Genomic DNA, 10417 nt, shown 5'->3' on the forward strand with positions numbered 1-10417 from the left:
TTGAACCGTGGGCAGGCAAGTTTGATATAGTGCACATAGCCACCCCCCTCCTTGGCCGGGATGACGGTTTCAGCAGCGGTACTGTCGGGACGCCGAAGTGCTGTTTGCAAGTTTTTCTCTTTAATCTCCCCGTCAGTCGGTGCTCAGGACGCTGGGTATCGGAGGGCATCACTGGTATATGGTGGTGCGTCAAGTGTAAATTTTCAAATAAAATTTCAAATCCCGAAGTGTTTAAAAATTATTTATTATATTTATTTACATTTTAATTACATTTGGGGTATTTAGTTATTTATTTATTTATTGTTATTAAATTAATTGATCCCTTGGTTTTCGGGAGGTACGAATATCAGGTTTTGTGAAAATGTTTTAAAAAGGGGAACATTTCCAAGGGAGTGAATAGTAAAGGTTTTGAGAGAAAATATTACTTCAAATGTTTATTTATTTAATTGTTCGGTATTGATTAATTAAATCCCTTTATTTGTTATATTATTAATGTTAAAGATGTTCAGTAGATAGGGTCACTCACTGAGATGATTAGCATCTCACGTTTTTAAATTTCGTTCCCCTAGGTCCAAGTTGGGAGACGTTGATCGGCCAGGGCGAGCCCGACATCTCAGTTCATTGCCGAAAGTCCAAGAAATATTTCTTCCCTTTTCCTCTCCATCTTGTACTGTTTCATCTAACATTGTATTAATTCCACATTTATTGTATAATGCTCTATATACTGTATTGGACATGTAGTTATTATCTATGCACTGATTTACTATTATTTTGAAGTGCTGTAAATTTGTGGAATCAAATTGTAGTATTGTGGGAGTAATAAGGGGATGATTTTAGAAGTGTGTTTCAGTGCAGGAAATTTTTTGGTAAGTCCTACCCTTAGGGGAGGTGCTGCCGAATTTTCTGTTGGAAGGTTCGGTGGTATTTCCCTTGGATCAAGGCTTGTCTAAGGTTCCGGGGAGGAATTCTGGACGGGTCCTGACAATGATGTCTTCTGATCATAGAACAGGGCTTACATGGATGTAAACATGAGCTCTAGTGTGGAAATCTCATGCTGCAACCCGAGAAGCCACAGGCAAAGGGTTTTCTCTTAAGATGCACAGCCTTCACATGTTGTTGAAGATTTGATTTCTGCATAAACAACATGGAAAACGAAAAGGAAATTTAATAGCCAAAATTATGCACATTATGAAAACAGATATCAGCTAATTCTTTACCAGAATGAAAACCAATTTTGCCTTGGTGAACATGAACATATAACCCATGCCACAGTTTAGGAAGCAGCAACTTACATTTGAAAATGTATGCTCACAACCCTTGTAATTACATTTAACTCTCTCCATTGAATCTTTTGTATCATGCGAACGGAGATGCCTTTTAATGTTCTTTCTCAGTTGCTTGGTTCCACATATCTCACAGGTAATATGTTGATGGCAAGATTATAGATGGGCCTTAAGGCATTGCTCGTTAGTAAATGGTTTCATACAGCCTGGCTCTGAGCAGAATGCCTCCACTGAATCCAACTTAACTGCAGCAGTAAGATAATAAGACATTCACAGGAATTCACAAATTGGAACTATTGAAATGTGGTGATCTTGCCACAATGTGCAAGGTAATTCGGTTACACTTGCACTCTTTATTTTGCAACATCAAAGATCAACAATTATTTATGTTTATGCATTTTTATTTTATCTTGTAATGTTTAAGAACAATATCCTTTTGTAATGCCCTAGGCTCATTAACTAAGCTTAGGGGCTTTTTGTCTAGTTGCTGGAATTGTATTTCCACCAACATAAGTCCACTTCCTTGGATTCTGTTTGAATAAGGTTTGGTATTTGGATCTGAATTTTGGATATAATAAACTAGAAATGCAGAGAAAGCAGCAGCAAAAATAATGGGCCAATTTGGAGCTGGGAAGGCTAAGTTAAGCCCTAAACAATTTGACCTTTGTGCAGTTTTGTTGCCCAGAAATTTGGACAAAACTGCCTCGGCTTTGATTATATTTGAATAGGTAAATGGACTTTGTTTTATCTGATTTTTTGCTAGAAAAAATTTTAATATTCAAAAATGCTTCCCTCCAATTTTCAAGTCAAATGAAGCTGGTTTTCAAATTCAAATGCTTTAGACAAGCTGAACTGCCCATTAAAGAAGGTTTCTTGCATGCCCAGCACATTGATTAGAGTTAGTTGAGGTAGTTTGGCTTGGTTGGTTATTTTTAATGCTTTTGTATTTATTGCTCAATATGGCAGCATGTCTTATTGCCTTTTTGATGTATTTAAAAGTATGAAAATTGTAATGAAAATGTGTGAAAGAAAATATTCAAAAAAACAGATTTTGAAAAACAACATTTTTGTCTCTCTCTCTCTCAACTACTACATTTGTTTTCTTCTTCTTCCCAAAAGTTAACAACCTTCTCAAGAACCCTAAACCTCCATTAAAACCAAAAAAAAAAACTTAACAAACCCAAAAAAAAAAAAAAAACAAAATCAAGAACCAAGAACCAACAACAATCATTCTTGACTAACACCTTGAATGATTGTGCTCTAGGGTACAATAACATAAACCTACACCAAATTCCATCATGGTATCAGAGCATAATGTAATTTATTAGGACCTTGTGAGCTTTCAACGTAGACCATTTTATTTATGAGAGGATCCCCCACCTAAAGCCTTCCAACAGAAACCAAAACCTCCCAAAAGGACTAGTTGAAACTCATCAAAACACCACCACCTGAGAGCTTGTTCTTGTGTCCATTTTTCAAAACTTTTCAAAAACCATTTTTTCAAATGGCCTCACAATCCTTTGCAACCCCAACACCACCTAAGTTTGAAGGCTAAAACTATTCCATTTGGAGTATAAAAATGAAAGCCTACCTTCAAGCCTTTGGTTTATGGGAAGTCATAGAAGAAGGTTATATAGTGGAAGAGTTGAGAGCTAATGCAACCCAAGCACAAAGAAATGCACATGAGACCGAAGTTGCCAAGGGGTTCAAGGCCCTCACTGCCTTGAACTACTCCATGAGTGATTCCATTTTTACAAGGACAATGTCATGCACAAGTGCTAGAGAGGTGTGGATAAAGCTTCAAGAGGAGTTCCATGGAAATACTAGAACTCGGCAAATGCAAGTTTTAAACCTAAGAAGAGAGTTTGAGACCTTGAAGATGAAGCAGAATGAGCTTATCAAGGATTTCACGAAAAGGATGCTTAAAGTGGTAAATCAAATTCAGGTCCTTGGTGAGCAATTGACCGATCAAAAGGTAGTAGAGAAAGTATTGGTGAGCTTACCCGAAAGGTTTGAAGCTAAGATTTCCTCCCTTGAAGAATCTAGAAATCTTAGTGAAATAACCTTGAGTGAGCTCATCAATGCTGTTCAAGCAACCGAACAAAGGAGAGCCATTAGAAAGGAGGAGACCATAGAGAGTGCATTCTATGGTGGCCACGGCAACAAAAAGAAGAATAAAGGAAGGAAGAGAAACAACACCAACCAAACCAGTTTTACAACCAACAACAACACAAACAACAACAAAAGTGGATGGAATCAACAACAACAACAACAAAGCCATCAAAACCGAGGAGGGCATCCACCTTGCCCTCATTACAAGAAGCTTGGACATCCACCATCCAAGTGTTTTTGGAGGCCAGATGCATCTTGTGAAAGATGTGGAGGTAAAGGCCACATTGCCAAAGTATGCAAGCAAAGGAGACAACAAGCCGATATGGTTAATGAAGAAGCCGAGAACCTATTTATGGCCACGTGCCTTAAGGCTGCAAGTAGTGGTCTCGGTTAGCTTGTGGATAGTGGTTGCTCACACCACATGAGTTTCCAAAAGGATGGTTTTATGGAGCTTGACCGAAACTACAAAAACAAAGTGAAGATTGGTGATGGCCGGTTCATGGAAGTAGAAGGCAAAGGAGATGTGTGCTTGAACACCAAGGAAGGTACCAAAATTATAAAAGATGTGCTATATGTTCCTAGTTTGTGTGAAAACTTGCTTAGTGTAGCACAATTGGTAGGAAGAGGCTTTGTTTTAAACTTTGCAAAAGATGGATGTATTATATATGATGCTTGTGGAAATGAGCTGTTTAAGGTACCATTGAAGGACAAAAGCTATAGATTGGACCTAGTTAAGAATGAACAAGCCTTAAAAACCAAAGTGGAGTCCATTTCTCAACTTTGGCATAAAAGACTTGGGCATTCTAGCTATGGTGCCATGAAAAATATCAATGCCATTGTGAAGGACATGCCAAAGATTGAGGAGATGAGAAGCCTATGTGATGTATGCCAACTAGGGAAATCCACACGGCTTCCATTCCCTAAAGCCGATTCATGGAGAGCTAAGGAGAAGCTTGAGCTAGTCCATTCGGATGTGTGTGGACCGATGAGTTTGTCATCAATTGAAGGTTGTAAGTACTTCCTAACCTTCATTGATGACTACTCAAAGATGTGTTGGGTATATTTTCTAACAGCCAAGTCACAAGTGCTTGAGAAGTTCATGGAATTCAAGAAGATGGTGGAACCCAAAGCAATGCAAATATGAAGTGCTTGAGAACCGACAATGGTGGAGAATATACAAGCTTGGCTATGGAAGATTTTTGCAAAGAAAATGGAATGGTGCATCAATTCACAACACCATACACACCACAACAAAATGGTGTTTATGAGAGAAAAAATAGGACCTTGATGGAGATGGCAAGGTGCATGATACATAAGAAGAACATGCCAAAGAAGTTTTGGGCCGAAGCCATATACACGGCTAGCTACATCTAAAACCGAGCATATACCAAAGCCAATGAGTCCAAGACACCCTATTACATATGGTATGGAGAAAAACCATCTTTGGACAACATTAAAATCTTTGGAAGTGTTTGTTTTCTCCATGTTCATCCACACATGAGAGACAAGCTTGACAAAAGGGCAAATGTGGGCATCTTGGTCGGCTTTAGTGAGGTTACCAAAGGTTTTAGGGTTTTCAACTTGGAAACCAAGAAACTTGTGGTAACAAGGGATGTGAGGATTGATGAAGATGCTATTTGGGATTGGACAAATGAGGAGCTTCTTGTCCATGAAGATAACGCTCGGTTGGATGATGAAGAAGAAGAAACCAATGACAATGACAATGAAGAAAATGAAGATGATGAGGAGGATACACTTGAGACCATTGGAGCCAAATTGGAGATTGGAGATGGTGTTAGAGGAGAAAGGCCATTGTCCGAAATATATGAAACGTGCAATGTTGCCTTGAGTGATCCTACCAATGCTCAAGAAGCTATGCAAAAGAAAGAGTGGATGGAGGCCATGCAAACCGAAATAGATATGATAGAAAAGAATGAAACTTGGTCTTTGGTTTCTAAACCTAAAAACAAGAAACCAATTGGTGTAAAGTGGATCTTTAGGACCAAGTTCAACCTGGATGGAACAATATGCAAGCACAAGGCAAGGCTTGTGGCAAAAGGCTATGCACAACAAGCGAGTGTAGATTATGGAAAGACGTTTGCACCGGTTGTAAGCATGGAGACCATAAGGCTCATCCTATCCATCTCGGCCTCAATGTCATGGAAGGTGTACCACCTTGATGTAAAGTCGGCTTTCTTGAATGGTGTACTTCAAGAGGAGGTTTATGTCAAGCAACCCGAAGGCTTCATTGTTCAAGGACATGAGGACAAAGTCTACCATCTACACAAGGCACTTTACGGGTTAAAGCAAGCACCTAGGCTTGGTATGGCAAGATTTATGGTTACTTGATCTACCAAGGCTTTAGAAGGAGTTCAAATGAGCCAACAATATACATAAGGAATGAAAAAGGTATGATTGTTGTCTCACTCTATGTGGATGATTTGTTGGTCACGGGTGAAAATGAAAAGAATGTGGAAGTTTTGAAAAATGAATTTTAAGAGGAGTTTGACATGTCAAGCCTTGGTGAAATGAATTACTTCCTTGGAGTGGAAGTGATGCAATGCTCTAGGGGTATCTTCATATCTCAAGAGAAATACATCAAAGATCTTTTGAAAAAGTTCAACCTTGATGAATGCAAGCCAATGTCAACAGCAATGAGCCAAGGAGACAAATACAAGAAGGAGGATGGCACACCAAAGGTAAACCCGACCCTAAATAGAAGCATGATAGGAAGTTTGCTCTATGTATGTTCATCAAGATAGGATATTATGCATGCCACATGTGTTTTGTCTAGATATATGCAAGCACCATCCCAAAATCATTTTGTAGGTGCCAAAAGAATTCTTAGATACTTAAAAGGAACACAAGACTTTGGAGTTTGGTATGATAGGCAAGATGTGATGAGATTAATGGCCTACTCAGATAGTGATTGGGCTGGATGCTTGGATGATATGAAGAGCACTTTGGGGTATCTTTTCTCAATATTTCAAGCAAGAACACCAAGGAGGAGTGTTGAAATGTGGTGATCTTGCCACAATGTGCAAGGTAGTTCAGTTACACTTGCACTCTTTATTTTGCAACATCAAAGACCAAACATTATTTATGTTTATGCATTTTTATTTTATCTTGTAATGTTTAAGAAAAATATCCTTTTTGTAATGCCCTAAGCTCATTAACTAAGCTTAGGGGCTTTTTGTCTAGTTGCTGGAATTGTATTTCCAGCAACATAAGTCCACTTCCTTGGATGCCGTTTGAAGAAGGTTTGGGATTTGGATCTAAATTTTGGATATAATAAACTAGAAATGCAGAGGAAGAAGCAGCAAAAAGAATGGCCCAATTTGGAGTTGGGAAGGCTGAGTTAAGCCCTAAATAATTTGACCCTTGTGCAGTTTTGTTGCCCAGAAATCTAGACAAAACTGCCTCGGCTTTGATTATATTTGAATGGGTAAATGGACTTTGTTTTATCTGATTTTTGGCTAGAACACAGTTTAATATTCAAAAAGGCTTCCCTCTCAAGTCAAATGAAGCTGGTTTTCAAATTCAAATGCTTTAGACAAGCTGAACTGCCCATTAAAGAAGGTTTCTTGCATGCCCAGCACATTGATTAGAGTTAGTTGAGGTAGTTTGGCTTGGTAGGTTATTTTTAATGCTTTTGTATTTATTGCTCAATATGGCAGCATGTCTTATTGCCTTTTTTTATGTATTTAAAAGTATGAAAATTGTAATGAAAATGTGAGAAAGAAAATATTAAAAAAAAACAGATTTTGAAAAACAATATTTTTGGCTCTCTCTGTCTCTCTCTCTCTCTCTCTCTCTCTCTCTCTCTCTCTCTCTCTCTCTCTCTCAACTACTACATTTGTTTTCTTCTTCTTTCCAAAAGCTTACCTTCTCAAGAACCCTAAACCTCCATTAAACAAAACCTTAACAAACCCAAAAAAAAAAAAAAAAAAAACAAAATCAAGAACCAAGAACCAATAACAATCATTCTTGACTAACACCTTGAATGATTGTGCTCTAGGGTACAACAACACAAACCTACACCAAATTCCATCAGGAACATGTTGTAAAACATAGTAGAAACACTACCCTTGCTAAATTTCATGAAAAAATGTAAAACCAGTCAAAGAACTTCCCACTAATGTTAATAATAATAATAATAATAAAAGGTTATAATAGTAAAATAGGGAAAAATGAATGGAACTATGAAAAAGGCAACCTACCATGGGAATCCTCATGCTTCTGTAGCCTTGATGCAAATCTAAACACCTTTCCACAACCAATTTCCTATCACACATACTGCTTCTGACTAGTTGAGGGCCAATCCTCGTCATGGAGTTGTCCGACATGTCTCTTCACGTTTCCTTGGATAGTGAACTCACGGTTGCAGTTCTCAATCGGACACTTAAAAATTTTCCTTGGTTCTGAAGAAGATGGCGAGTCAAGTAGTCCTTTCTTCTATAACTGGAATGACAATCTTCCACTGAACATCTAAATGGCCTCTGTAATAAAAATAAGTACCTATAGCTGTGAAAAATACACGTTCAAAGTAGCTCAAGTGACAACTAACATACTCACGATCACGAACAAGCATCAAACCTCAAACTGAACGTGGCGTGATTGAGGCTCACTTGATGGAGCTTCTCAGGAGGTCGCCCAACCTGATACTGGTCCTATCAAGTCAAAATCCTCTTGCATTTTGGAGTGTTTATTTGTGGGATCCAATGCTTCACGCTGTTTAATTCCATTTTTTTTTTCTCAACTATATAAATCCTGCAAAAGTTTTACCACCTTCAAATTGATGAATTCTTAATTAAGTGTAAGGAAATACAATGATAGGAATGTCTTCAGCAGTTTAATAACATATTGCCAACATCTGTTACATCACAAAAATACCAACTAGAAGGTTCCACTCGACTGATTGGCAACTTATGGGTTAATTGACTTTTCACAAGTAAGATTTTATACATTTGAAAAATATATTGATCAAAGGGAAAAACAGCTTTCAAATCAGTGGTGGCCTTCTAATTTCGGTCAGAGATAACAACATAAAGAAAGCAACCCAATTGGAGACAAAAGCATAATTATTATTATGTGCTCTCATGAGGCAATATAGAAACCCAGAATTTAACTGCTATCCACCACTTATGACCAGCCATGGACCAGATCCTTTTTCTTAGCCAAACGGTAACTTACAAAGAATTTCAAAAAAAATGTTCATACTAGAATACAAACCATGAAGTTCTTAATCAGCCAGAAAATGATAGCGGATTAAACAAAATAGAAAGACAGGAACATGGGTAAGGGTTTATAATCCAATCAAGAACAAAACTTGAAACCGATAGAAGGAGATTGCATAGAACATGAATGGTTACCATGTTGAGATGCCATAATCTGTTTAACATGTCAATTTGTGGGCCAAAAAAGCAACCCCAAAAAAGTTAACCTAAAATACAGATCCCGTACATTGCCATGCCAGTAATGAGCAATGCATGTCCATCTTAAGTAAACATATCTCAAAGTTAGTAACTCAGCGAGATGATAAAACAGGTGAAACTGATAAAGAAAATCCATCCAACCTAAAAGGTGTAGAACTTTAAAGAAAACAGTAGATACCTCAAGAAAATGACTTTGCATATGTTGTTTCAAAGATGCAGGTTTCTTGAAGCTAACACCACATTCTGGGCACATATTGGATGCTTTTAACCCTCCTGCGTTCCCATCTCCATTAGTCCTTGCCTTGTCTACTTCTTCCTACACACGAGAATGAAAACAGAAACACGCATCACATATCTCAAATCCTCCAATTGTGAAACACTTCAGTCATTCCCAAATAAGAATTGAAAATTCCCGTCTTAGGATGCTAAAAACCCTAAGAGTTTTTGTGCTTTAATGTGTTCACGGTGCTCTTCATCTGTCACCCCATAATTGATACATATCGGTTTGCTACACCTACAGTGCAAATTGACGACGACCCTGAATATTTCCTTGAATAAAAACACCATATATATACATATATATATATATATATATATATATATACACACAAAGAAAAGAATAAGAAAAAAGGTCCCAGTTTTCTCTTAAAGTTCTTTTTCCGTTTTAAGTAGGAATTATTAAAACTTCTACCACTGACTCAATGGAAGGAGTCAAAGACTGGTATCTCTATATATGGGACAAACAAGAGTAACAGAGCACCCCCTAACAAGAATACTAAAAAAGAAGCCTAGAAGCATACATCAACAAAGTAAAATGAAAAGGGACTAACCTTGTGATGAGCGAGAGTGTGAGCAGCAATCAGCGACCCCTTAGACCTACAAATACCACAGTAGTCACAGAAATAGCACCTTATGTCCCTAAATATCAGCTTCTTTATATCATCCACTTCCTCCATCTCCCTCTCACCACAGAAAGGACTTCACAGACCGACGATCAAATACCAAATAACTTCTCTATAACGTGCTGAAAGCAACTTTTTTTTTTCCCCTCTCTCACCGTGACAATTTTACCACTTTATCCTCTTTACTTCTGCCACAGAAATCCCAAATTAGAATATTTGGGTTCATTGGCTATAACAAAATTATTGTCTAGCATGAAACTATAAACTATGCTTCCACATGCTAGCGGCAACAGAAAGTATATATTTGCTTACAACATCTTTAATTATGCAGAAAACTCCAAAAAAAAAAAAAAGAAAAAAAAAGGTTGAGTCATAAATAATCAAAGTGACCCAAAACCAGAAATAAAAAGAAAGAGAAAAATTATAATCGGCCACATGAAAGAGATATTCAGTTCTACATACGTAAAAAACCAGAAACAACAATTAATTGATATGAATTACAAAAGTGTTTCTGGAAATGCCAAAAACACAAACAATAATAAGATAATCATTTACAGTAGATATTGATTTATATGCCAAAAAAACTTGTAATTCTGGAAGATTTTCCAAATAACAAAACTCAAGACTTTCAAAGATTTCGATGACAAAGAAAATCAGAAATTAAATTAATGAATTTTAAATAAAA

At 37.3% G+C, this 10417-nt stretch overlaps 1 pseudogene; it reads right to left on the reverse strand.

Moving 5' to 3' along the window:
• Positions 1-1035: 1035 nt before the first annotated feature.
• On the reverse strand, positions 1036-9786 carry LOC132800520 (transcription factor IIIA-like; annotated as a pseudogene).
• Between the last annotated feature and the right edge of the window lie 631 nt (positions 9787-10417).

Source organism: Ziziphus jujuba, chromosome 2 (genome assembly GCF_031755915.1).
Source record: "Ziziphus jujuba cultivar Dongzao chromosome 2, ASM3175591v1".
NCBI classification, from domain to species: domain Eukaryota; kingdom Viridiplantae; phylum Streptophyta; class Magnoliopsida; order Rosales; family Rhamnaceae; genus Ziziphus; species Ziziphus jujuba.